This window comes from Bombus huntii, chromosome 6 (genome assembly GCF_024542735.1).
Source record: "Bombus huntii isolate Logan2020A chromosome 6, iyBomHunt1.1, whole genome shotgun sequence".
Taxonomy (NCBI): Eukaryota; Metazoa; Arthropoda; class Insecta; order Hymenoptera; family Apidae; genus Bombus; species Bombus huntii.
The window spans coordinates 572,041-598,479 of record NC_066243.1 but is presented as its reverse complement, the minus strand read 5'-3'; the positions used below and the strand labels follow the sequence as shown (position 1 = coordinate 598,479).

General features: G+C 35.7%; 1 protein-coding gene and 1 long non-coding RNA gene across 3 annotated transcripts in view; one reads left to right on the top strand and one right to left on the bottom strand.

Moving 5' to 3' along the window:
* LOC126866468 (CCR4-NOT transcription complex subunit 6-like) overlaps window positions 1-26,439 on the bottom strand; it is a 516,829-nt gene that overhangs the window by 476,943 nt on the left and 13,447 nt on the right. The gene's annotated exons all lie outside the window — the stretch shown is intronic.
* Window positions 10,059-24,962, top strand: LOC126866483 (uncharacterized). 2 transcript variants are annotated; one of them, XR_007689889.1, is made up of 3 exons: window positions 10,059-12,643; window positions 23,125-23,561; window positions 23,742-24,962. It is a non-coding gene; the product is annotated as an uncharacterized LOC126866483 (long non-coding RNA). The 2 variants fall into 2 exon arrangements; XR_007689888.1 differs by having other exon boundaries at window positions 10,062-12,643; window positions 23,846-24,962.

Here is a 26,439-nt window from a genome sequence, read left to right as displayed (position 1 = left end):
CTTGGAAACATAACGACTCTCGTTCCTGTCAGCGGAACTTCGCCAAGGAAAGAAAAGTAATCTCAAGTGGCTATACATTTCTACCCGAAACTTTTTCCCGGCCTTTTTTTTAAACGACGCGAGCCTCTACTCTCGAGAAAGATATAATTTACTGGGTCTATACCTGGCCGTTTTAATACGTCGGTGTTCCAGCTTCCCTTCCATCTCCCTCCCCTCCTTACACCTGCCTTCGTTTCACCCTCTTTTCCTTCTTCCCTGTCCGTGCACACCTCGTTTTCTAGCGAGAATTCACTGGCAAATTAAAACCACCGAGAATTTATCGCCAACTGCCGACCTGAACGCGTCTGACACCGTTTAAGATAACTAACTGCCGAAGACGCGTATTAACGAGCTCTTCATTCTTCTCGTTATACGAGGATTGCAACGGTGGAGATTTTTGCTTAAGTTTCGGTGCCCGATGACGATGAAAAACGAGGTGGGAAATCGAGATCCTGCCAGCCGACAACTGGCATAACGGGAAATTCATTTTGTTTCAGAACGCCCTTCATTTCTACCTTCAAGACTTATTTAGCCGGCAACGAGAAAATTGGCTATTTAACACGCTTAATGAGAATTTAATTTCATGTAATATATTTCATCGCTCTTCGGAAATTGAATAATCCCCTTAAGCGCGATGTTTCTTCTAACTCGACCATTTAGAATCTTCAATACTTTCGTTTATTTTGATGTAATAAAAAATTTCAGAGAGAGAGAGAGAGAGAGAGAGAGAGAGAAAGGTTGTTTCATTCGAAGAGGGAAAATGCCTTAAAACTATATTTCTTTTAGGTCACTGTCGTGTTTTAGACAGAATTATGTATTTTCTTTACAATACCTTAAAGCTGACGAAAAGAGAAGTTGGACCATATGTGACACGTTGACCTTCGAATTAATTTAAAAAAGTTATTCGAAATAGTAAGAATGACATTGCATAGCATGACAAGGTTCGATTACCAGTACATAAGTGACGTTGATGCTTCCTGGAAACCCAAGAGTGGAGTCACACTGCCGCGGGGACCTGGATTTCCTTCTAGATACGAGCCGCCTCGATTGTCGTTTAAGATCTATAAAGCCATGGTGGAAGGAGGATGTGGCATGCTTACTGACCAGGTGCTTAAGTCGAAGCGCAGGTCGTTGATCACGCCAAATTATATTTGGCGCAATGTGGGTAACTTCGCCGGTAAGACATTTCGGAGACTTTCCACTCCGACCTACTATAAAGCGTTGGACAAGATCGGATTGTGTTAATAGTTGACGACAAGATAGACCCTCTTTCAATGTCTGAAGCCGCCAATGCGGTGCCCCAGCATACGTCAGCTGCACTACCATACATTAAAACAAGACCAGGTTGGAAGAAGGGAGACGTTATAGAACGCGAGCTAGGATACCTCTCTGACGTGTGGAGACGGGTCGGCAATGGGAAATTTGTACTCTTCCCTCATACCTCCATATGTACCTTCGCTAAAAGCTATATTGGAAAACCGGGCGATAATAAAGTTAGGCCTGTTTGGGCCATACCACTAAGCATCATATTACAAGAGGCTAGATTTGCCGTTCCACTGACTCAACAATTCGTTAATCAGAAGTGTTGCAGGAATACCGGTTACGGATGTGAAATGATGAAGGGTGGAATGATGTGGCTCAACGGCCAGATAGCCCAGCTCAACTGTAAATACGGTCAGACTAAGATATTAATGATCGATTATACATCCTTTGACGCAACTGTATCGGCGTGGTTGATACGTGACGTTTTTTACGTAATAATGGAGAAATTTAACTTAACAAAAAGAGATCGGATATGCTTGAAAAAGTGCATAAAGTATTTTATAAATACTCCAATCCAGAATTCCGACGGTAGACGATTTAAGAAAGACCATGGAATCCCGTCTGGATCAATGTTTGCCAACATTATTGGATGTCTCGTTAACATGGTGGTAATGTGGTACACTTCAAAAATCGTCATGGGGGAATACCCGGTTATGGACATGTTTTTCGGAAATGACGGAATAGTGTTTCCGTGGGTCGGTACTAATGGACCTAACTAATTATGCGAAGGCCGTACAACATTTCTTTGGTATGAAGATTAATTCGAAGAAGACATACTGGACTTCAAATCCTATAAATGTTCATTTTCTAGAATACTTTAACTATTACGGAACACCGTATAAAAATGCCGAGGAACTGATTGCCGCGATGTTGTTCCCGCAGTACCTCGTTGATGAATAGGAGTATTGCATAAGTAGATCTCTAGGTTGTTTGCTCGCGTCAGCTGGTGCCAGCATGGACGTCTTTATGGCGTGCCAAGCTGTATATAAGAAAGCATGTTTAGCTGGAGTAGACGTAGAAAAGGCGATAAGTTTGATAAAAGAAAATCCCAGAAACCTCAGACATCTAATAACTATGGGGGTACAGGACTTATTTCTATCAGAGAACTTTTTCCATGACATAAAACTCAGCATTCCTTTCTCTAATTGTTCAAAGTTCACCGAAGGAGTACAATTATGGTGCGAATAAAATAATAATTATGATTATACCCAGAAATGGGTAGGTTAGGATACCTATGCGGAAATATGCTTCGAAAGATATTCAAAAGTATTTATACTGTGATTAGTGTGCAACTTATCAAAATAGCTGAATAACATTTATAACGCGATATTTGATACGAGCCCGATAGAAAGATATGATTCTTTGACTTAATTATTGAAAATCAATTTCTCACGATATTTCCACTTTTGTGTCAAAGTGTTATTAAAGTTTTTCATTTTATTGTTCTTTTATTCAAGTTATCTTCAACAATTATCGATAATTACATAGAACATAATACGCCTCACAAATTTCAATGACATTAATATATATGTATACGTTGTCAAGGTTAATATCCTGAGTAATTTCAATTATACACATAACTGCTGTTTAACTTTAGTTTCCACCATTATATTGATTGAATGTGTACAGTTCGCGAGGTGTTGCTTATTCTATGCTGTAATTACATGACGTACTGTAGCATATCGTAAGTTAATTCCGCACAACTTTGTTTCCATAACTCTATGCTTGATACCACCTCTATATTAACTTCGCCTACGGTAAACTTATTTGAATTTGCATTTTATATAAGCATGATATTTGCAGCTAAATAAACGTTGATTCATTTATATTAGTCTTAGGTTTCTCACGTACATTATTACAATTGAAGCATATTTTTTCAATAGATTTATGATATTTTATATAACTCTTTAAAATAAGTCGAAATACAAATTTTTAAAATACAACACAGGCTCATCTACATACATTTAATTTGTTTCATGAATTTTGTTGTGCTGCTGTCACAGCTGTAAAGTATAGTACGTTTGGTTCGCCCAGAAATCATACTGATCGACTGTATACATTAGAAATCAGAAAAATGTGTTATTGAAAATGCTATTGGAATTTGCTATTAGAATTTGTTATTAGGATTTGCTACTTTTTATATCGTCCACTTGTAATAAACAAACTTATGGAAATAACTATTTGTGTCCTGAAATCTATTTAGCTCGTTCCTTAAATTCTGTTTTGCTGTTGTCACAGCTGTGAATCGTTACGTGTCAACTGTATAAATTGGAAAGCAGAAGAAAATGCGATTAAAAGTTACTATTATTTATGTCATCTTCCTACAACAAATAAACACATAGAGTTAATTACTTTTCTTCAAAAATCGAACACGAGATGTACTTACGTAATGAGATTTCTACTGAAAAAGTGACAAAAAATACAGTAAATCAGTTTGTCGTCTGACAGGCTCGTTGAATACCTGTTAAAGCAACTTGAAAGCAACGGAAGGGTCACGATCCTCTTCTATTTCGACATTCCGTCGACGAACAAAAGTAGGGTTCCCTTCAATGGGTAATTAGCCATTGAGAGAGACAAAGAGAAAAGAAAACTCGAACGTAGGGTCTGTTTAGATCGCAGCAGGCGGTACAAAGGTCTCACGTGGCGTGATAGACACGTCAAGCTATTCCAGAAACAGCTAAGACGAACGGTTACTAAGTTCTGTTTGAGGCTGCCGTTTAAAGGAGCCAGGAAAGTTCGCCGAGAGTTGCGACGTTTCCTCGAGTGCATTAGGAAGAGCGCGCAAAGCCCGATGGTCGAGGGTTCTGTACACATCGCTGCCGTGATGTTTTGTCCGCAAATAGAATTTCCTCGCGTCTTTATTTACTAATAACGTGGCCTGCGGTTGGCGTGCTCGTCGAGCAACTGGCCCCGGTTTTCGAACAGCCAGCAAGCGCCGTAAAACGCTCTTGCCAGTATGAACGCGCCAGACTCGAACGTAGCCGTGTACCCGGCCACAATGACGTTTCGGAAAGCGTGCAAGGGTGCGCTTTCGCCGCCAAACGTGGCCGTTACGCGGCATTCACGAGAGTTCCACTTGTCATTTTCCCTCGGCCGAGTGTGCGTTCTACCTATCCAGATGGACCTTCCTGTTTGCACGGGCAAATTACTCGCGCGACGCTTCTGTTTGGAGGAGAAATGGATGTGCCGTTTGCTTATTTGCGGAAAATAAAGTGTGTCCTTAAATCTGACGATCGCTCTTTTCAGAATCGACGCGCTCCGACCGATCCATTGATTTATTGTTGACATACATTGCCGAGCATACACACCCGTTCGCTGGTATTATGGTTTGTTTGCTGAAGCTTGGGTAAACCTGACAAATTATTAGGAAATTATCGGAAGATTTACCGAAAACTTCCTCCGATTCGACTGAAATTTTGAAGATAGATTCTTGCTAATCGTTTACACTTTTACACGAAAGTACCATTATTTCCTCGTAAACCTCAGATTCGTTACGGTTATTTCGATTTGTAGCCGTTATTAATAGCTTCTCGTGCACGCGAAATAGGTTAATTAATGTCTAACGAGGTTTTATGGTTCTTCTGCTGAAAATAATACGTTTTGTTTTTAAACTTGGTAATAAATGAAAAAATAGATACGGCAGATCGTTGTACTCTACGAAAGAACTTGACACGCGTCAAAGTGTAAATATTTAGAAAGCATTGGTTCTTGCTCGCAGGTATAGAATCTTTATTTCGGCGGTGTTGCCAAGAAATGGATTCGTTTCTACGGCAACAACGTACCTAATCCCTTGCCTTACGATTTAGGTTCCAATAGCGCGTGCCACAAGTAACAACATGGTCGGTCACGCGTCGAGCCGTTTCACGGTTTGGCTGAGCGCTCCAAGTTGTGCAAATCGCACATGTCTTTTGATATATAAATACACGTGTAAGGTACAACTAATTTTATTTTGCGACATGTTTGATAAATAATTACTACCAATTGATCATTGAATCGGAAAGATTTATTATCTTGAAGTAAATAGTAAATGAATAACATCGACGTAGCATGTCTCTCGCACGTATTGTTTATGTTTGGCCCGATCCACGTACTACGTCTCTCACACGTGTTTATGTTTGGCCCGATCGACGTACCACGTCTCTAACACAACATTGCAGGCTAACTTTTACCGAAGGATTTTTGGTGAATCGAAAGTGAAGACACGCTCTCATTCTCCCAAACTTGAACGTAATTTGCTCTTGTTTCGACATACGCTGCTCGGCATCGCTCGGAAGATTACAAACTTGCTTTCATCGAACACGAGAACTACTTTATGTTTCTATTCTTATTATGTGAGATGACGTACATATTTCCAGTTGCGTCGGTTTTGCTTCAGACGACAGTTATATTAATAAGACGTATGTGTAGCATTTTTTTATTATTAATCTCATTTTCTTATTATTATTCTTCTAAGGTCTTTAAAACGATTTCTCCATTTTTTAATCTTAGCGGCATAATTTGACGAGGAATTTAATTGCTCCTCGGAGATTAATTCAATTTCCAAGCACTATCAGTTTATGGTCTCGATGGTTATGCACTTTAAGTTGTCACATTTGCTTTTATCATGTCTGCTGCGGTTGTATAGGTGTGCGCCTGACATCCGTTCCCCCGAGCGAATACGTAAGACAGTAAATTATACGGGAGCATCTGAACGGGTTGTCGCCATACCTAAGGTACTCGTTACTCACTGCGTATTAATTATCTGACAGCCGCATTCAGAATTTATAATTATCCTGGCCTCTACTTTTTCTCTTTCACTTGCGACAAGCAACGTCGAGAACTTTACAGCGGATGCGGGTAAGCACATTGATCAATACTTCCGTCATTGAAATTTATAGGAATCGCAATAAAAATGGAAAGTCCATCCCAAATTCAAATTTTCAAGACTTTTTTACATTTAAAATTCCTTTATATAAATTAGCGCGTATATTTCTACCAGATTTTAAATAGATTTGTGCACGATATTAAATACGTCGTCATGAAGTGGACAGGCAATTGCTATCAATGAACTAAACGAATTATTAGAAATTATTTATAGTAGAAGTTATATTGTTAGATTATAAAGTTTCAAATTAAACTATATATCTTTCTCTCTCTCTCCCGTTCTCTTGTTAATTTACGATTTGTTTCAAAAATATTAGGTTCGACATTTCATATTTTGGTACTTGGATATAATTACTTCTCCATTTGCTCGTATCTATAAATGTTTGACTTTATGTAAATTGCTAACGAGATGGTTCGTACAGAAATAAGAGTACTAAATAGTTTGGAAGTAAAATTCGTGCCATCATATTTTATCAATATTTTTCAATTTTAGTTATTGTTTAAAATACTTAAATGATATTTACTTGAACACATTACATTGAAAATAGAGAATTTAAAAACGTTTCATATTAATGTCTCACCTCGTGCGTTCTTTAAAACGCGAATTTCTTTTCTTTATAATATTATCATACAATATCAACGTTTTAAAAGGAATTATTAATTGCTCTTCAAATTTCTATTATTACTACGTATTCTAAATCGAATACATTTACTTTTCAATTCGAGACCGATGCTACTACGCTACTTCGTTGCGACATAAACGTAAATTATCTAATCATGTTATACTCGTGTTAGAATATCGATGTATAAAATGTCTGAATTCAAGTTCAATAATATACAAAAATATTATGCTGCAATGTAGCTAACAGAAAGTGGCTATTTTGTATAAATCGCAAATAGAAAGCGGATAAGTAATATGGTAATTATTAGGTTTAGGATAGAGATACTGACAAAATGTATCATACAAGCGGAACCTCTCGTAATTCACGAACAAAGCAATAAAGATATTGTCTAGTACAAAAATGTCTAGTAGAACCATTGGAATCAAATTTATGTAAAATAGAAATTTTCTATCGGTCGAATATATTCTTTTCCATGATACTTAGCGCAATAATGAATGTGAAAAATCACTATAAATCTACTTGTTATCGTAATACACATTGTTCATGCAGAATCAATAACGACAAGAACGAAAAAAATACATAAAAGGATATCGTAAAAATAATTTGATCGCAGTAGAAATGATTATTATTTTTCAAGACACATGTACGTACATAGAATATACGCGATTTTAATAGTTAACAGATTGATACGTGTAGCAAGTAGTAGACGGCGGATAATAGGTATATACGCGTTTTCCATAGATCATTGATAAAGGTACATAAATAAACAGATAAATCGACGAGACTAAATCACTGGTTCTTTCTGATTCACGATCCGAAGTGCAGAATGCGGAGGGCACATAAATCAACCACTTAGATTCAAGTACGTGAGTACAGTTGCAGGATAACAACCGCGATGACTGCACGAAAATGAAATACTTTGAATTTCGGTTGAGAAATTATGATAATAAATCAATGGCCTCCACTCTTAATAACACTATGATCGGCAACCCCGCCTGCACTATAATCAAACTATCTTATCCGCATACCGGTGGAATAAATCGTTACGGAATTTCTTTCGTAACGTGTAACTACTTCGATACCTTTGCAAATTTTTACGATAACAAGTTATACGATTATATAACGATATTAATATGCAGGAACGATTTTACAAATTACGACCGTGATAGCGTTATTTATGTATAGTGTGGTCTTAGGCATTTTTTACGATACTAGGAATTATTCAAGCGAAGTTATAGAAAAGTAGAAAGAAATGAGCGTGAAATTCGATAATTCATTTACACGGGTTTGTCTTTAAAAAATAATAAGCACTGTTGTCTGGCTCAATGCATATAATATTTCAATTATATGTCGTATATGTGAATAATTGTATCAATGTTATGCTATGTTTCCATCATATGTCATATAGCATCGTCATCATATTAAAAAAACAAGAAATTTTTGCGTTTTATATATAAAATAATCTTCGTAAACACGAAACAATATGCCATCCATCGAAAATAAGAGAACATTTTGAAAACTGTGTCTCTTGAACAACACTGTTTATCAGATAACAAAGTAGAATTCTGTTAATATCGTATTTTCTTCCTGTTTCTTGCATCGGTGCAGTGGATTGAAATTTACCAAGTGAAAACAATTATCGTACAAATTTACGTAATTACCTTCTGTTGTGAATTTCAAGACATTTCCCTTTGGTTCGGCGAAAGAAGCACATTCTCTCAAAGTTATAACAACTTTCCTCTCGAGTTACAACAATAGATTCCTTGCAGCTCTACCGTGACAATCGAGATATGTACAGTATCTTGTTTTTGCGAGCTATTTAATATTTACATTTTAATTTACAAATACTGCGACAAATATTGCAATTAAATTTAATCGAAGTTAACAAACTTAACAAGCAGAAGTAATAAACACAGTATGAGAAATATTCGAATATAATTTCAATTGTTTGCTCAATGTACACTTTCATAGGTTTCAGACGAAAATAGAAGAATTTAGCGTAAAAGATATTGGAAATTGGTGAAACGCGAGGAAAATATTTAATCATTAGCAAAAAATGATCGAACGCGAATTGTTTATAGAATTGGATTTGTATTAAAAAAAATTTCATAAAAAGGAACGTATAGACTTGATGAGAATGATTTATCGTGATATATCGTGCAATAAACAAACTTTATTATTGAAGCATAAATTTGTTTTAAACCAGTTGAAGCTTCCCTGTGTTGTTGTTGCTATTATTATATTTCCATTCCAGAGAGAATTTTGTCTTATATGTATGTCGTGTTGTCATATATTCAAGTTATTTTTATTAAAATGCACACACGTAAACGTTAAGATTTAAATCTTTCGTGGATAAGATCTGCGTCTTCCATTATTTTAATCAAGATTCTGTAAGCAATTTCATTTATCTTCAATCTCAATCACGTCATGGTATATACAGATACTTAAAATGCAAACTATTTAAATAACAAAAATTAAACGCGACTAGAATCTTTTTAATTTTAGAATTCCAACCAAGTTCCTGCAACCAATTTTATTTACTCTCAAACTGAATCACTGATACGCATAAATATTACACGAGTAATAAGTCGATTAACTAATAAGGATTCGATATGACTCAATTTTAAAAATTTTAGAATTTCAATCAAATTCTTGTAACGAATTTTATTTACCTGCACATCATCGTACACACGAATATTACAAATGCAAGTTGACTAAATAATAAGGATTCATTAGTTGAAATATTTATTTATTCCTGTAGTCTGAATTTACATCGGAGGCCCTTGAATTCCTCGAGAAGCTTAATTTCATCGAGTAGTTTCTTGAATGCCGTGCGCTCGTAATTCATTCAGACGGTAACGACAATCGATCCGATAAAATACAGCGAGGTCCTTCGAAAACTGTCAACGACCCACGGTTCGTTCCTCGTTTTCCTGTTGGCTCTCGAGCATAGCAGCGCAAGCGGTCCGCTAATAAATCAGCCAGCGGCTAGTAGCCGCAAAGCGATTTCAGAAATGAGAAAGGGAGACGCGGGAACGAAAGGACTTGTGAATGAGGAAGAAAGGACCGTGCACCTAATTATAATATCAATAGCATATTAGATTAATTAGCGTCACATAGCCGGGTGGCAGCCATGCGCAACGCCAGTGTCGTTAAGATTAATTGCCTTGTCCTTTCAGCGAGCCTGTCTATATAAACCGGGTACTACGCTTCTTGAACGCCACGGAACGCGCACGTCCTCGGGCAATCGCGCTACGTCTCACAATCGCCGACGATACGTCCATCTGGGATCAGATAAGACGAAACTCCTTGGCCACAGGTTGCGTTTCACCGTGCGCATCTTGTAACGCGGCGAAGGAAATCGATTTTTCAGCCGCGATCGCCGTCGATTGCAGCTTATCGCGCCTCATAGAAATAGTTCTTAGGCTTCGACAACAATAAAGACAAACGAAATAGTGGAATATCAGAAGGAAAAGAAAAGTAACGGAACGCTATAGGAAAAAGAAAATATTGAATCGAGGGAACTGAGGGAGACAGAGTTTTAGAAACTTCTCAGAAAACTAACGTTTATCTTTCAATATGTGGTGGCACTCGACCACAAAACATTGAACAAATCGCGACATAATAATACCGCTTGGAGTTCAAATCGAACGAAGCGAGTAACGAAAACATAACAAACAAATACGTCATACGCTCGGGTAGGAGAGTCCAATTTCCTGATCGACTACAAACAGGTTTCGGATAACCGCTAGTGTGACGAAGGAGACACAAGAAATCACGAAAATGATACATCACCGGTGATCTTGTCACGACCGGCATACTTCAAATCCGATGGACTGACGATGGAGATAAAGATGTGGCGGCACTCGGCGACGTGGCAACGGTCGCGGACGCCTAGCAAATGTATGGACGGTGGGGATGTTGAGGGATGACAAAAGAAAGTAATCGGATCCGATCGAAAGTCAAATTGTAAGAGCTTCAGTCTTGGAAAGTCACGCCTAGAGTTCGGAAGTGGATTGTAAAGTGGATTGTTGTTAGAAAAAAAATAGTTTCTTTTTTTTATTTTTCACCTCAAATTTCTTTTTTTTATTTTGTTATTTTACGTGACAATCTCCTCGCGTCGCAGTTCGAACGTTTCATAAATAAGGTGAAGAAATTGAACTTTATATATGGTAATAGAATTTATTATGCGAATGCAACAGATTGACGGTTCAAAGTGTTACAACAGAAAGGCATCGAGCGCTGATTTGAGAGGATTTTTATACTGAGGTTCTAGTCCTCCTGGAGGGACTATCGTCGGGTGTATATCAGAGGCGGCTATTCCGTTACTATCTGGTTATTGTTTCGATAGCTGTGACATGCAGGATGTTTAGTCTACCCTGTGGCGGCACTCGACCACGGAACTTTCCAACAGCTTCGCCACACAAAGTGCTATAGTTTCAAAGCGTAAGGCCGACATGCCTAATAAGCCATCGATATCCTTACGGTCCTTCCACCGAATTTTTAGAAGAAAGCGTACGCGGCAACGGTCGCGGAATGCGTAGTGGGCATATTGAGGTGCGATAAAGAAACGAACGAGATCAAAGAGACATTTAGTTTTGAACAGCAAAGTCAAGTCTTAACAGCGAAGCAAACATAGTTGAAAAGCGAGAAACTCATTGGTAATCGAGGATTGTTGATTGTTGATTGTTGGGTGTTAAATAAATTATATTGTGAACAGTAGAGTATTCCTTGGGCACCTTATGCCAAACACCACCTCAAGTATATAATGTCACCAATTCGTATATTCTCGTATGTCAGAATAAAACACAATTTTATTCTTCTTTTTATTCGTCACTTTACTCTACGCGTTAAACCCTAAAGCGTGGAGAACAGAAAATAAAAACCATTATTTTTTGGACGTACATTTCTAACAACTACCGTACAATTCAGAAGATTTTGATTCGTATGCGACATAGACTGTGATGAAGAACACACAGGAGCATGCGAGAAAATCTACTTTTCTTCAGTGGGTCTTTCAAATAATAACACACATAGGCTCACACCAGCCAAAAAATTTTACCAAATGTCCAAATCGGACAAATTGTGAATGTAAACAACTAAATAAAAAAAAAAAAAAAACATAGGCTCACGATGGTATTTGAACAATTGAACACTCGAGGAAGCTTATTCATGCGCGATACAAGACATTTTGCACGCGTATGGCACGATACAATTATCGTGAAATATTAGAAACGACTGGTCGAATTATTTATGTGGGATGGTGTGACGTTAGCGAAAGACGTGGCTGATTGTTTATAAACGTTGTTAAGATATGTTAATGTTGTCAAGGAGTGTTGTGAGCGTTACCAAGGTTTGTTACAGTAATGGTAATGGTCAGAGTTGAATTAATCGTGATTGAGAGAAGTTCATCGTGTTGCTGTGACGTAGAAATAGTGTTAAGCGAATTCGTGAAGTGCGATATTATATTCAATTTTATGAGAGTGTTACAATATTGTGTTTATCATACTGTCTTTTCTGTTAATTTATAATAAACATTCCTACATTTATTTTACAAGTTCGACCATTTACGAAAAATTCTATAATTATACCAGCTAATTTGATAACACAGCGCAAAGTCGATCTGTTGCCGATTTGCTAATGGACGTATTACTAGACTAATATTACACGTTTTATCGCACCGCGTGTGACGTTTAAATCGAAAACATGTAAAAGTTGTTAAACACGTAACGACTTGAAACATTAATCGCGAAAGAGAAGTGAATGGTTTGATTGGTTGAATCAGCACTTTACAGGTATTACAGTCAATGTGATCAGAGACGAAAGGATTTATCTTTAATACCAATAGCTGCTCCGGTATTTATGTATTTTACGCTGACTATAAAATCCGCTTAATACAGCATTAAATGTGGAGGTACGCGGACACGGCAATGTCATATGCACGAACAAGCGTCCATTTAATTGGCGTTTTCCTACCTAGTAAACAAATGAAAATGCAATTATTGCAGTAATAAAACGTGAACCGATATATCCCGTTAATGTCCTTTTTTTAATTCTCACGGATTCTCTTTCGTAATAAATAATTGTCTTCATATGAAATTGCGATCTATTCGTACGATAGATATGAATCGGCGTTATTATTCCATTCCGAAACACACGAAAGAAAATGTAAGATCTGTGTCGTCAAGTTTTAAGATATAATTGTGTTTGTGGATAGCTACTGATTGTGATAGTGATTAGACTGTTTGTAGAATTCTATGTATCTTTATAGTTTTATAGATATGATTGAAGAAATGGAACTTGTACTGAAATTTTGTTCATCTGCTAAATATCAGAAGGAATATTGTGCTTTGGATATTTTATATGTTTTTGTGGAGTATTTTATTTTATAAGTACACATAGAGACATACACAGATTTTACATGTATATGCCCTCTGTGCATTTTCGCACCTTCCAATTTCCCACGAATACGTAAAAATCTGCATATTTTACTTTGCGAAATCTTTATGATCTAATTATTATAAAAGGAAATTACTTTTTAATGAACGTTTTAGCATATTAGTTTCAGAATTTCTTCTTACAAAAGACGTATGTAGAGGGCATTTCCAAACAGCAAATTCAAAACCTTGCGCAGTGCAGCATATTCTATAATAATCGAAAACGAACGAAAAGTATTATCTTTAGGAATGTACAAAATTAACGATTGCTGTAACGAGTATACAAAGTTCAATGATTTCATTCGTGATTTTCAACCCTTCCAAAAAGTTCTGCCTTTTGTTGGTTTCAAAAAACATCTGACAAATAGTTGCTTAATCATCAAACAAGCTACCTAAAAAAATCCAAGCTTTTGATCAGGAAAAAATCTATATAGCAGCTCGTGTTTCGTCCTAACCTTGGCAGAAATGGTCGCGTCAAGGGCTCATTTGAAGACTATGGCGACAGCCAGGATGCTATTAGTCGAGAAAATAAGATTTTTGGCATCGGCGAATCAACGAGTATTCTGGACAAACAGAGTCAAAGCTCGGATGTTATGATCATTAGCGAAGATTCAGTTTGAATCAAACACTCGACAGACATAGTTTGCATACTTTGCTTTGCATTTCAATTGGTAAATGAATGGAAATCCGCTTGATTTACAAAATGATCTTTGTGCGTACTAGTAGAGATACTTTCATTGATCTCGTTCACTAAATATCGGAATGATCATTGCTAACGCTAATTAGTATAGCTTCATTGATTAGTTTATCATCAATTGTGCATATATATCAAGCTTTTAGCTGAAATGTACTCTCGATTCCATGTATTTCCATAATCTGTCTAAAGAGGATAGGTCAAGTGACCATGAGAGGCAGGTTACAGGTTCAGAGTCAGTTTAACATTGCTAAACGCTTGCAAATGTTACGTGATAGGCGGTACCATGATTTGAAGAGCATTTTGAATATTCTTCTATCGCATTTGGTTCATTTTCATTACGAAAAACATGCACACACACTCGAACAGCGTATCCATGTGTTTTTCCAATGGCACTTGATGTTAGATGCTTAAAGAATTACGTTTTACTGCAAAATAGAAATATGACAGAGATGAACGACTCATTTCATAATCCCTTAACATGATCTTAACACCATAGTACTAAAATAACTGTTTAAGTTTGTGTTAAATATTTAATGATACATTACGCTTTTATTATAAGCAATTGTCTAAGATTGGTTTTTTTTTCATCATAATGGTCTGGAGTAAAATGTCTGTTACAGATTTTTCTTTTCTCTCGTATCTCTACACAGTGTACTGTGGCGACCAGAAGAGAGTTTCTAGAATAAGAAGTGTAAAAATACATCATAATTTTAGAAAATGGATTTATGTTTAATAAGGTCAATGAATAAATATAATATATACCACAGGATAGATGACAGAAATGATTAAAATTCATAGTATATCGATTCTAAACTTTTTTTTATTCGCCACTGTATTTATTTAGCGACCTATTACGCTTTCGTATTTCATGTATAATATACCATGTTTTTGTTACGAGCAATAGCTGTCTGTGCTTCCTCCTTTGTTTTTAACCGAGCACATCAATTGCTCTTAACCTTCAATGAATGAAAAAAAAACCTTCAATATCATCACGTTTCATGAGTACGCAAATGAAAGAAAAAGTATCGATACAATGTTTCTTACACATTCGACTACATGGAGCCGTAAAAGTTTTACAACTTGCACAAAAGATTTTCGATATCGATTTTTGACTAGATTTTTCCCATGTCGTGCTATATAATCGAAAAGCATTTGTACCGTTTATTTATACGGTTTATTAAACCGTATTGTAATACAGAATTTTTATTTCCTTTTTTGCAGTAGATTATATTTAATTAAATAGCGTGTACATACGCTATTACATAACAATTTTGTTATTTATAGTTATCTAATTTAATAATAAGGTTGTGTACGATAGAATTGAAAACGAGGACAAGCAGAGAAACCACGTCGCAGTTGCACCTATATTGGTAGTATGATTCACTTCTTTTATTCTATTTTGCATAATCTATTTCAAGAAATATGCGCATTACGTGTCACGCGATCATCGTCATTTGTGATACATATGTGTATGACAATTACTACGTAACGAGCGATTGTAATCATCCAATTATCCATAGTAGTGTCAGAGTTAATGGTTCCGAGTATATCTTTTTCCTTCTTTTTGTTTCGAGTTAGCTATATGTAACAAAAAATCGGTTTACGAAAAAGCTTCCAACTATACACGATGAAAATAAAAATCTAATTCTTCACGGGTATATTTACTTTAAAAAGGATTAATATTTTGTATAGTTTGAACAAAAAGCAATTAAGATTGGACTATTTGGTTTGTACACAGGAAAAACGCCAATCGTAGTGTTTACAAAGTCTATTTGCCCGGTAACTGTTTCGCTGAATTGATCTATTAATTTACATGTAAAGTTCTTCTCGCCGAGTTTATTCTAAAAATCATTTCCGCCCATTTAACTGACGATCAATAGTCCGGATATAAAAATACACAGCTTGAGAAAATACTATAATAGAAATGTTGGGAATTAACTGCAATAATCCTGCATACTGCTTTCTTCCCAGTTTAAAAGTAATTTTTCATTTTGTCCATTTTTCTTTCCTTGAAATTTCACTTTGCTTAAAGAAATTAACACGTAGCGATAAAAACTATTGCGTGATATTCTAGAAACTTGCAAGAGTATTCAAGACTTTTTAAGGATTGTTTAAAACACAGAAATCTAAAAAGAAAATAAGGTCCCAGACGTAAGGATAATTACGTGATGTGTCACAACATGCTTTAACAGTATTAGTCTATTTGCTGGGAATAGACAAAATAGCATAGAGTTAAGAGAATTGAAAGAACATATGCTTGAATAATTTTTTTTTTGTTTAATATTTCACATTCACAATTTGTCTAATTTGGACATTTGGTAGAATTTTTTAGCTGTTTGATTATCATGTGGGTGGCTACCCCCAGTGGGGTACCATCTTCGTGTTTGTTGGGTTATATCCTTTATGACTTGAATAATTGATATCGAGATTGCAACATCAATAATAAGCTTTCAATTTATTGAGGTATGTGTAACTTTGTGTGCTAGACTAGACTAGAGTGTGTGAAGTATGTACGTGCACAGAGTCTAAAATGCAACTGTTCAGGTAGTAGTGTGGTATAAAAGATGGCGAGACAAAGAGAGTATTGAGACATGTGCAAATGTATATCGACGAATATCTTGTAAATCACATATTAAATAAATCTGAAACTATTTTGATATCAATTCTAAGTATAATCTAAGTGTTCCTATACATTTATTTCGGCGATTAAGATCCACAATTCTCAACAGAATTAAAATTGAAATTGAAATTAGTTGTATTATAAAATTTCTTAAATGAGAATTGTTTAGTAGAAATCTAAGAAATAAACTAATGATAATAAACGCGATATAATAGGAGCCAAAGGTTGCTAGAAATAACATGTTCGAGAAAATATTTTAGTAGAAATGTACGAAATAAACTGCAATAATTACGCGATATAATAGCAACCAAAGGTTACTAGAAACAGAAAATCCTCGAAAATATTTCAGTGGAACTCTGCGGAACGAATTACAATAATTACACGATATAACAGTAAGCAAAGGTTACTAGAAATAACAAGTTTGAGAAAATACTTTAGCAGAAATGTGAGTCATGGGCCATCATGCTTACATGATATATTACAGTTAGATAACACGAAGCTCTGTATTCCTCGTTTTTGGTCTCACGCAGAACGTATGTATGCCAGTTCTTTCGATATGCCATGAATGGGCTAAAAGCTTCGCCGCTGGTCAAGATAAGTTAAGGAATAAACGGCTATGTTTTGTTACTTGTATCCGCATACTCGCACACAGGGCACGCTAACATTAAGGATAGCGAGATAAAAGGAGAGAAAGAGATAGCTTGCCTTATGTAAATACATATATATTCGCTGTAGTGCCGCTAACTGTACCAACGTTATTAACATTGGCTTTGCATGGCTTAATATTTAAATTAGCGATCCATAGTTGGAATTCGTTTCAGCGATAGCGCATGCTTCCGTGGATTATTAACATGAGCCAGCGAACTCGGCCAACACGACAGGTGGTATGTCTATATCGTTGAGAATATTGCTTCGAACGAACTTTAAAACGTCACGGGGCCAAGCAATTTTCCATTGGGAAACAAATTCTTCTCTCTTTTAACTCTACTGCAATCCACGAATTTTCATATCTTAATCTCCTGTTTATTGAAATTTTCCTGTTACCTCAACTCATTTGGGCAAGTGCGTTAATTTACTCGAGGCCGAAGGTAAACATAAACATCGAATTAGATTAAATGGACGGTTCTAACATGTTTCGACAATTTCAACACACTGGAGCATAAATTGGCAGTGCGAATCGTCATAATCTTGCTCTCATCCCAGCAACCAAAAGGGATTTGTAATATTCGAAGATGCTTCGCGTAAAATTGGAACGAAACGTCGCGCGTATTAATTTTCATATTTTTCATATTTCGCTCAAACTGAAGGTATTTTCTAACATTAAAAATAGTACAATAACTGGATAGAAAGTAACGTAAAGGGCGTAGCAGCGTCGATCCTGATCGTCCTGGACCCATTCAACTTCTGTTGGAAATATTCTTCGGTATCAGGAATAGTTTCGAAGGTATTTTTTTGCGAAGATCGATTTAAGTAGAACACCCTGTATAATGTCAAAAAGTTCCCAGCAACAGCTATGAGAGAAAATATGCTGGATGTGAATAAAATATTTAGCAAACAATGAGACGAGGGATGGACATGCGCATCGAGCTGACTGAAAGCTGGTTGAGCAAGTGTGCTATTGAGCACGCGTGAAAGGATCAGAGTGTTCTTGAAAGCGGTCAGTTCATTGAAGAACACAATATGGTGAATGCGGTGAATGGAAAAAGAAGACAATTACACAGGGATATAGCGAAGAGAGTAATTATGCTATTTGCATACATGGTATATTATTATTGATTCAAGACTCATCACGCGATCACCGCTTCAACAGCCATGTAAAAGAAATTGAAATCATTATATCACATTGTTGCTGCAGGTTGATAGTGATACGACTTAAAAAAATGTCAATTTTAATATGTGCGTTTTTAACAACACTAAATACAGGCCTTATTTAATGGGATTATAAATATGCATGACGTTTTACACGATAGAAACAAAAACACAACGTAGACCTTGTATTCGATAAAAGTAAGCTTGAAATTTGTTTAGTACGTGACAGTATCGATATCAAGCAGCGGTATAACACACGTTTCTTGGATTTTGCAGCGAATTATTATATGTTTTACTGTATATTTTATATTTCGTGAAAAAGACACGAGTTCATTTTTATTGATTTCCTAACTTGGCAATTAAAAGGTGTTATTTTAAGACAAAGTAGTTCATCTTTAAAAACTTTGGAATCGTTAATTGATGTATTACAAAATCATAGAAAAATAATAAAATTTTAGAAATCTGCTGCATTCTTGTTATCTTTTTTTTTATTTAGAGAAATAAATTATAGATTAAATATTGTGAAAATATAGTAATTATTTATTTCATTCACTGTAGAGCACAATTTTTAAAGAACATTAACCTATTAGTAAATATTTCAAATACAAAGAATGGTAGCAGCTAGAAATATTACTAAAATATTTGGGTTATAAAAAGAGTAAAACAATGTCTTGCAAATAGTAGTACAAATACAAGTGCATTGAAAAATAGCATGTACCTAAGTGTATTGCCAAATACATTTACAAGATTATGGGTTTACTAAAAATATAAATCTTCTTAAAACTGATGACAAATCTACGAAATTCCATAAGAAAAGGACAGCGACTAACGCGAGGACCAGGCTGCAGATTTTTATGTATTTATTTATGTATCTTTTATTTATTTAAATTTGAGAGTGCAAAATTACACAGCGTGCACACGAAATCAAAACATATGCAAAATATCCAAAGTACAGTGCTTTTTATGACACTTGACAGATAAAACAATTTCCCACCGAGATTCTACTTTTTCAATCATATTCTCAAAAATATGAATCTGCATAAAAATCCGCCGTTTAGTTATGACAATCGATATCTATGAATCGATCATAGTTTTACTCCCACAACTACACCGGATGACAGCACTCATGAAATATAGAATGGACCGATAGGTATTGAATATAAAAAATGAAACTCGCCAGCAAACGACAGAGTACGTATCTTATCACTAGACCGCGGGTGTTTATGCAAATTCAAATTTTTATCAATAGAATAAAAAAGAATGGTACATAAATAGGGATTTGTTTCGTTGTTTAAATATCATATCAGATATTTTCGATATTTTCTATATTTTTATACGTCACATGTATCGTGCGCGCTCGTGTGCTCTTAAATTTAACAAAAATGCATGCAAATCCGCAATATACTTATCGTGCTTTTCCTTTTTTGTCTGCATAACTGTTCGCTATTATGGTAATGCGTCTACGAATTTACATTGCGGTAATACGATTGGTGGTGTATTATCAGCGAGCGCAACCAATCGCTGAATCATAATATAAAACCATACGCGAGGTCGAGATCAGCCAATCACTGAGCGAATGGCGAAACAAAAATTTATACATATTTCTGCTGTTGCAACGTGGAGGAAGGAATATGTGGCCGCGATACATCGAGGCGATATATTATCGAGATTGCCAGGAAGCTTGGTACCGTGGCATCTATCACCACTGACATAGATCCACGACGATCTTCGTGCATTATCGAGCAACGGTATTGTCCCCGTTTATAATGATCAGCGAACGAATCGTGGGCGATATATTTTGCGGGCTGCCGGCCCAACAATCGCGCAACAATCCCCTCAACACACCCTCGTGATCCGTATTTTTAAGCAGCTTTCATTTATCACATTACCGTAAACAACGCGCGCGAGGCTGATTCAATTTGAAACACGACACACATAGATTAGCTGGTTAATTCCGACTGAATTGCCCTTTACGAGCAATAGCTTTGATCTCGGCAGCCACGCGATGAAAGTTGAAAAATAACGCCTCGCTCAACGTTGCTACCACGCGATGCGTTTGAACAAGGACGTTTATTCTTCGCTCCCCATAAACTGATTTTCATGGCTGGTTCTAGCAAATTTGTTGGTCCTACTAGCTGCTTTCGCGTGATATGTAGATTGTTCCTTATTTATTTTACGCTTTTAGATTCGAATACAGATCACGTTTTAGTATTTAATCTTTCATACGTATTGTTATTTATCTTTGATTGTTACACACGATTTTCTACTTTCTTTGCTAGTCCATTGTGGAATTAATTTTCCTATATAGTTGACTATGAAAAACAACGAATTATTAATATTGTAGATAAATTTTTGGAAGTACGATGTTTCGAATATTTTTGAGTTTTATATGAAATTAAATCAAATATTATACGAATATATTTTTCGATTAAATAATTTTAATCGACAGTGGCACATTGCTTGATTTATCATATAGCGATTGAAAGCCAGGATTTTGCAGCAATAATGCAAATCAATAAATTAAATTACTGGATTTATATAATCAAGATATATCAGGAGATTAGTAAATAAAGTTACATAAATATTTTTCAATTTTACAAATATTCTTCCCATGCAAATTTGTTAGATAAATTATGTTCAATTACTAATTGCATACAACATTTATGTTATGTATAGACAGAAAATTGACGATTGCTAGAAACAATTCCAGTAGACCTCAATCTTCCCTCAAGTGCATACTACGGAAATCAGAATCTAAAAATTGTGATACCAAGAAGAAAAGTATGTGTTGTATGCAAATGGGAATTCGAGATCGGCCAGCAGTAAGATACATCGCGCAAATTACCCACGTACCATCGGCCATCTCTCGCGTAACCTTAGCGACAGACATACCGCCGGTTGAGAATTATTGACCTATATATTTCATTAGAAACTATTTTTCGAAAAACGTGAAGAATGCACGAACATACTTTTTCTGCATCCAAAGATGTGTTAGGTTTTTTCGCAAGATGAATAGGATATCATAGTTTAGGTACCTACTCTACAGGAAGGACGCAGAAGCTTACGATCCTATGCTGTACGATCTTAACTTTTTGCAAAGTCGTTACGCCTGATAGGATGCGAAGAAAATCACAGCAGATTGATTTTTCTCAAGCGAAATAAGTATATTTTGTAGCAAGACTCAAAAGCTGATTGAGACTTGTATATTGAAAAATTGTATAACGTAATTTATGGAACGCTATTTGTCTGTGAGTGAGTATTATCTCTATCGAGAAACGTTTCTATTGTATAGAAATTATAGTAGCTAGTAACTCAGTTTAGTAACAGTAAGTCGTTTTTAGACAGACATTTTTAAGCTACTATGGCACTACAATAAGTTCGTACGTCTTTGGATTTTAGAAAAGTCTATGTTCTTCCATCTGTTTTCTCTTCTCATTTTACAATTTACTTGTTTCCTGCATCCTTCTATTTTTCTTTCCAAATCTGTTCATTCTTTTCTTTAACAGAGATTTTGCTCGAGATCGAATTGTTCTGCATGTATATATGCAAGTGCGATCCATCGACCCCGAGATGCACTACTTTCCCTCACTTTCTTTGTCTTCTTCCCTTTTTTCCTATATTCTTCATTTACCCTTTCAACCTGTTTCATTCAAAACACGGCAAAGGCAACATTATTATTATTACGATGGTTGTTATTGTTGTTGTTGTTATCGGCAGTGTTGTTGTTATCGTTGTTATTGTTATTGTTATTGTCATTGTCATTGTCATTGTCATTGTCATTGTCATTGTCATTGTCATTGTCATTGTCATTGTCATTGTCATTGTCATTGTCATTGTCATTGTCATTGTCATTGTCATTGTCATTGTCATTGTCATTGTCATTGTCATTGTCATTGTCATTGTCATTGTCATTGTCATTGTCATTGTCATTGTCATTGTCATTGTCATTGTCATTGTCATTGTCATTGTCATTGTCATTGTCATTGTCATTGTCATTGTCATTGTCATTGTCATTGTCATTGTCATTGTCATTGTCATTGTCATTGTCATTGTCATTGTCATTGTCATTGTCATTGTCATTGTCATTGTCATTGTCATTGTCATTGTCATTGTCATTGTCATTGTCATTGTCATTGTCATTGTCATTGTCATTGTCATTGTCATTGTCATTGTCATTGTCATTGTCATTGTCATTGTCATTGTCATTGTCATTGTCATTGTCATTGTCATTGTCATTGTCATTGTCATTGTCATTGTCATTGTCATTGTCATTGTCATTGTCATTGTCATTGTCATTGTCATTGTCATTGTCATTGTCATTGTTATTGTTATTGTTATTGTTATTGTTATTGTTATTGTTATTGTTATTGTTATTGTTATCTGAAGAAACATCCAACGAAATGCAAAAGAGAAACTAAATATAATGAATATTTCAAACATTCATTAGAATAAAATCTTTGTCATATAGACACATGCGTCAGAATGTAAATCAATTTCAATGTATCCGCTGAACGTAAGATATGTGGTAATCCCATAAAGCGGAATTCACGCTGTTTCACTTTGGAAGAGCACGACGGATGATCGCCGCTTCCAACCTAGTTTCATCCGCCGTGTACTTCCGAAGCGAAACAGTGTAAATTCGGCTTAAGTAATGTACTTTCTTATCTTACTGTAGACAATCGTGTGTATCACGTTTCGCTGATGTGTTTACAGGAACTCTACTTCACGCTTCCGAAAGAGGATCATCTGGACAGTGTGCAAGATGAGTTTGAAGCAATTGGATCGTTACTTCTCACATCAAGAGAAGCTACAAAATGAGTGTCAGCGAGAAGCATTTGCGGTATTGTATACTATGCGAGTTTAAAAGGGGCACCACAACTATGGATACTGTTAAGAATATTTGTCAAGTATACGGCGAACATGTACTGAATGTGAGGAAGTGTCAGGGATGATTCTCAAAATTTCGGAATGGTGTTTTCGACCTTGTTGACGAGGCCAGGTCTGGTCGAAGAGTAACCTTCGATGTCGAAGCATTGATAGTTGTAATTGAAGCAGAACTTCACTTGACTACTGAAGAAATAGCAAACATAGTAGTAGCAGTAGTATCGTACATCGATATTTGCATCAGATTGGAGAAACTTCCAATGAACGTGAGTATTAATTTTCTTCGCTAAAAGATAGAGTGGAAGAATGAACTATGAGATCACCTGATATATTATCATTGTATTTTTTAACGTAAAATTATGATCTGTAAAAAAAGTATTTGAAGTGAATATTACAATTTTGAGTAAACTGTCGCTAAATATGATAATTGTTGAGTCATCTTATAGGATCAACGGTGATATTCTCTTTGGCAGATGAATAAATCCATTCTATATTCTATTCATCGGATGAATGAATTATGAAATGACAGAAAAAGATGTGTTCATAACAGTTTCCAGGAAACAGCTTGAAACGATTTATACGGACCATCAACTGCTTTCGAGCGTATCATTAATTTCAAGCATCAGGAATTCAACTTTAATTTAATGAACGAAGATCTGCAGGACGCACCATTAATTTTACGGAAGCTTCGACAGCGTCCGGATGCAAAAAATATGACGCTTCCTACTTGAGTTTCACTTACTCTCATAAGTGAATGTAGCTTTTAACATTTGTAACAGACATTATATGTACGTACAGAAAAATTAGAAGATATTTTATTGGATCACCACTTTTCTCTTAATACAATTCATAAGCTATCAAATACACGAAAGATGCAGTTTGGAAAAACTTATTCGGCACGTGCTAGCTTCCAGAAAGTTAGTTCTTAGTGAGTCGTAATGTGGGTAGGAGCTGGTTGAGACACGACCAGTAGTCAAGTAGCAAGTAAAGCCGAATTTATACTGTCTCGCTGTGAATGATGCATCGAAAAACGTTGCTTTCATCCTCGTTTACGGTGTAAATTTGGCTTTACTGAACTACTAGCCGTATCCGAGCCAACCTTAAAGCCTAGAAAACTAAGGTCAGCACTTCGTCACCTAAATATCGTATGCAGTGAGGGACAAAATCCGCACAGTTGCTTTACTGTACCATAGAAAATGAAAGTGAGATATTTTATTATATACATTCAATACATTCAACACGATTAAATATATTCAAATATACGTAAATGTAGATTGTATAGATATTTGTAATACTCATATGTATATATGTATTTATTACATATATTCAATATATTCGATACGATTAAATATATTCAAATAAACGTAAATGTAGATTGTATAGATATTTATAATACTTATAATGCTTATATATATTACGTTATTATTATTATATATTATTACTTATAATAAATGTACACAAACAAAGGTTGATCCATACCACACGAGTATATACAATATAACATCGTTACAATTCTTGTTCTACAAACCTTGTGTCATTATAAATTACCGAGTGATTTAATTGACATTTGTTTGTCTACACTTAACAGTGTTAAGTGTCTGTGTATAGTATAAAGTTATACATATTTGAATAGTATAAAAAATAATTCTCTTTTAGTTATATGTCTACGTTCTAACTGTACGAATACTTATATCTGTCACTTTACATGGGTTCCAAAATCTACAGGACAATAACAGAAGTATGCTTTAAAAAGGCGATCATTAGGAACGTGTTACTGTTAGCTCTCGGCGTTTATTTATTATATTTTATTTAGCAAGTCAAGAGCACGAGTCTACAATGACAAATAGTAAATGTACAAAAAAAGAGAAAGAAAAACAAAAATGCATAGGAAATATAAATACACAGTGACTCAAAAAATACAGATTTTAAACGAAAGTATCTTTACAGGAAGACAAACTAGGAAGAATAGGGGGAGTGAGATTATTGATCGAATAATTTATTACACTTTTCACGTCAAACTGAGCTAAAGATGAGAAATGCAAACAGGTCCAAAACTGATGGAAAAGCTGATACACGGCAGACTAAATTACCGTCACTTTTCGAACAGCACCTGTTGATTTATATCGCTAACACATTAATAAGTGAGCGCTTATATCATGGCTTGGCATGCGGCTCGGATCAATTTTTTGAGTCACTGCACAGGAAAAACGAGGGATAAAGAAAGTTGAATTTTAATAACACGTTAGAAGTTGAATAATTGCAACGCTGGACGCTTCAAATTAATAGTAACATCCAGATAAGAAATTACTCGATCCATTATTTGCATAGTTGCATATTCCGGTGATGGGATTATAAAATCTAAAATCGCTCGAGAAGAAGTCAATCTGCAAGACCAGACGTACTCTGTAAAGGACGTGAGCGTACAGTGAAATTAATAAGTCGACGTAACACAAGATTGTCAGTGTGATTATTGATGACTTAAACTTCCATACATATACAGCTGTGTTTCTGTCTATTCCACGGAAAAATACATTCGTTCACGTTTTAATAAAATCCTTGGAAATCCGGGTGTAGATCATTTTATCAAACATTATACATATTATAAAGTACGTATAGAATATTTTATCAAATATCATACGTGCTACGAAATATGTATGGAATACCTTATCAAATATTAAGATCGCAGAAAATTAAGTTTGCCGTGTCGAATTTTCTCGGCCGAGAAAGCGGCAATAAAGGTCCTTTGCCAGATAATCTAAATAACAGAAATAGCAGCAAAACGGAGGCTTCGTAGCCCATCGGGTGCAAAGGAGCAACGAGAAAAAGAGAGTAGCGGGTTATATTAAACCGTTGAAACTTTCACGTTGAACGTACGTAACGTAATCCGCGAAAGCCATTAAGACGTGGCTATCAGGGAAAACCGTGATAACGAGCGCGCGCACTTTTGCGAAACGGGCGGCTGTTGCAGGCCGTGTCGCTCGTAAAGAAGCCTCCGTGTCTGCAGTTTAGCCGGCATACGTAAATTCCATAAATTTCCTACCTGTTAACGGCAACATCCGACAGTAGTCGGTTCCGAGGTCAACCGAGAGTGTATCTTTCCTATGAGGCGACATAGTGCAAATGAATTTGTTCATAAACACCCGT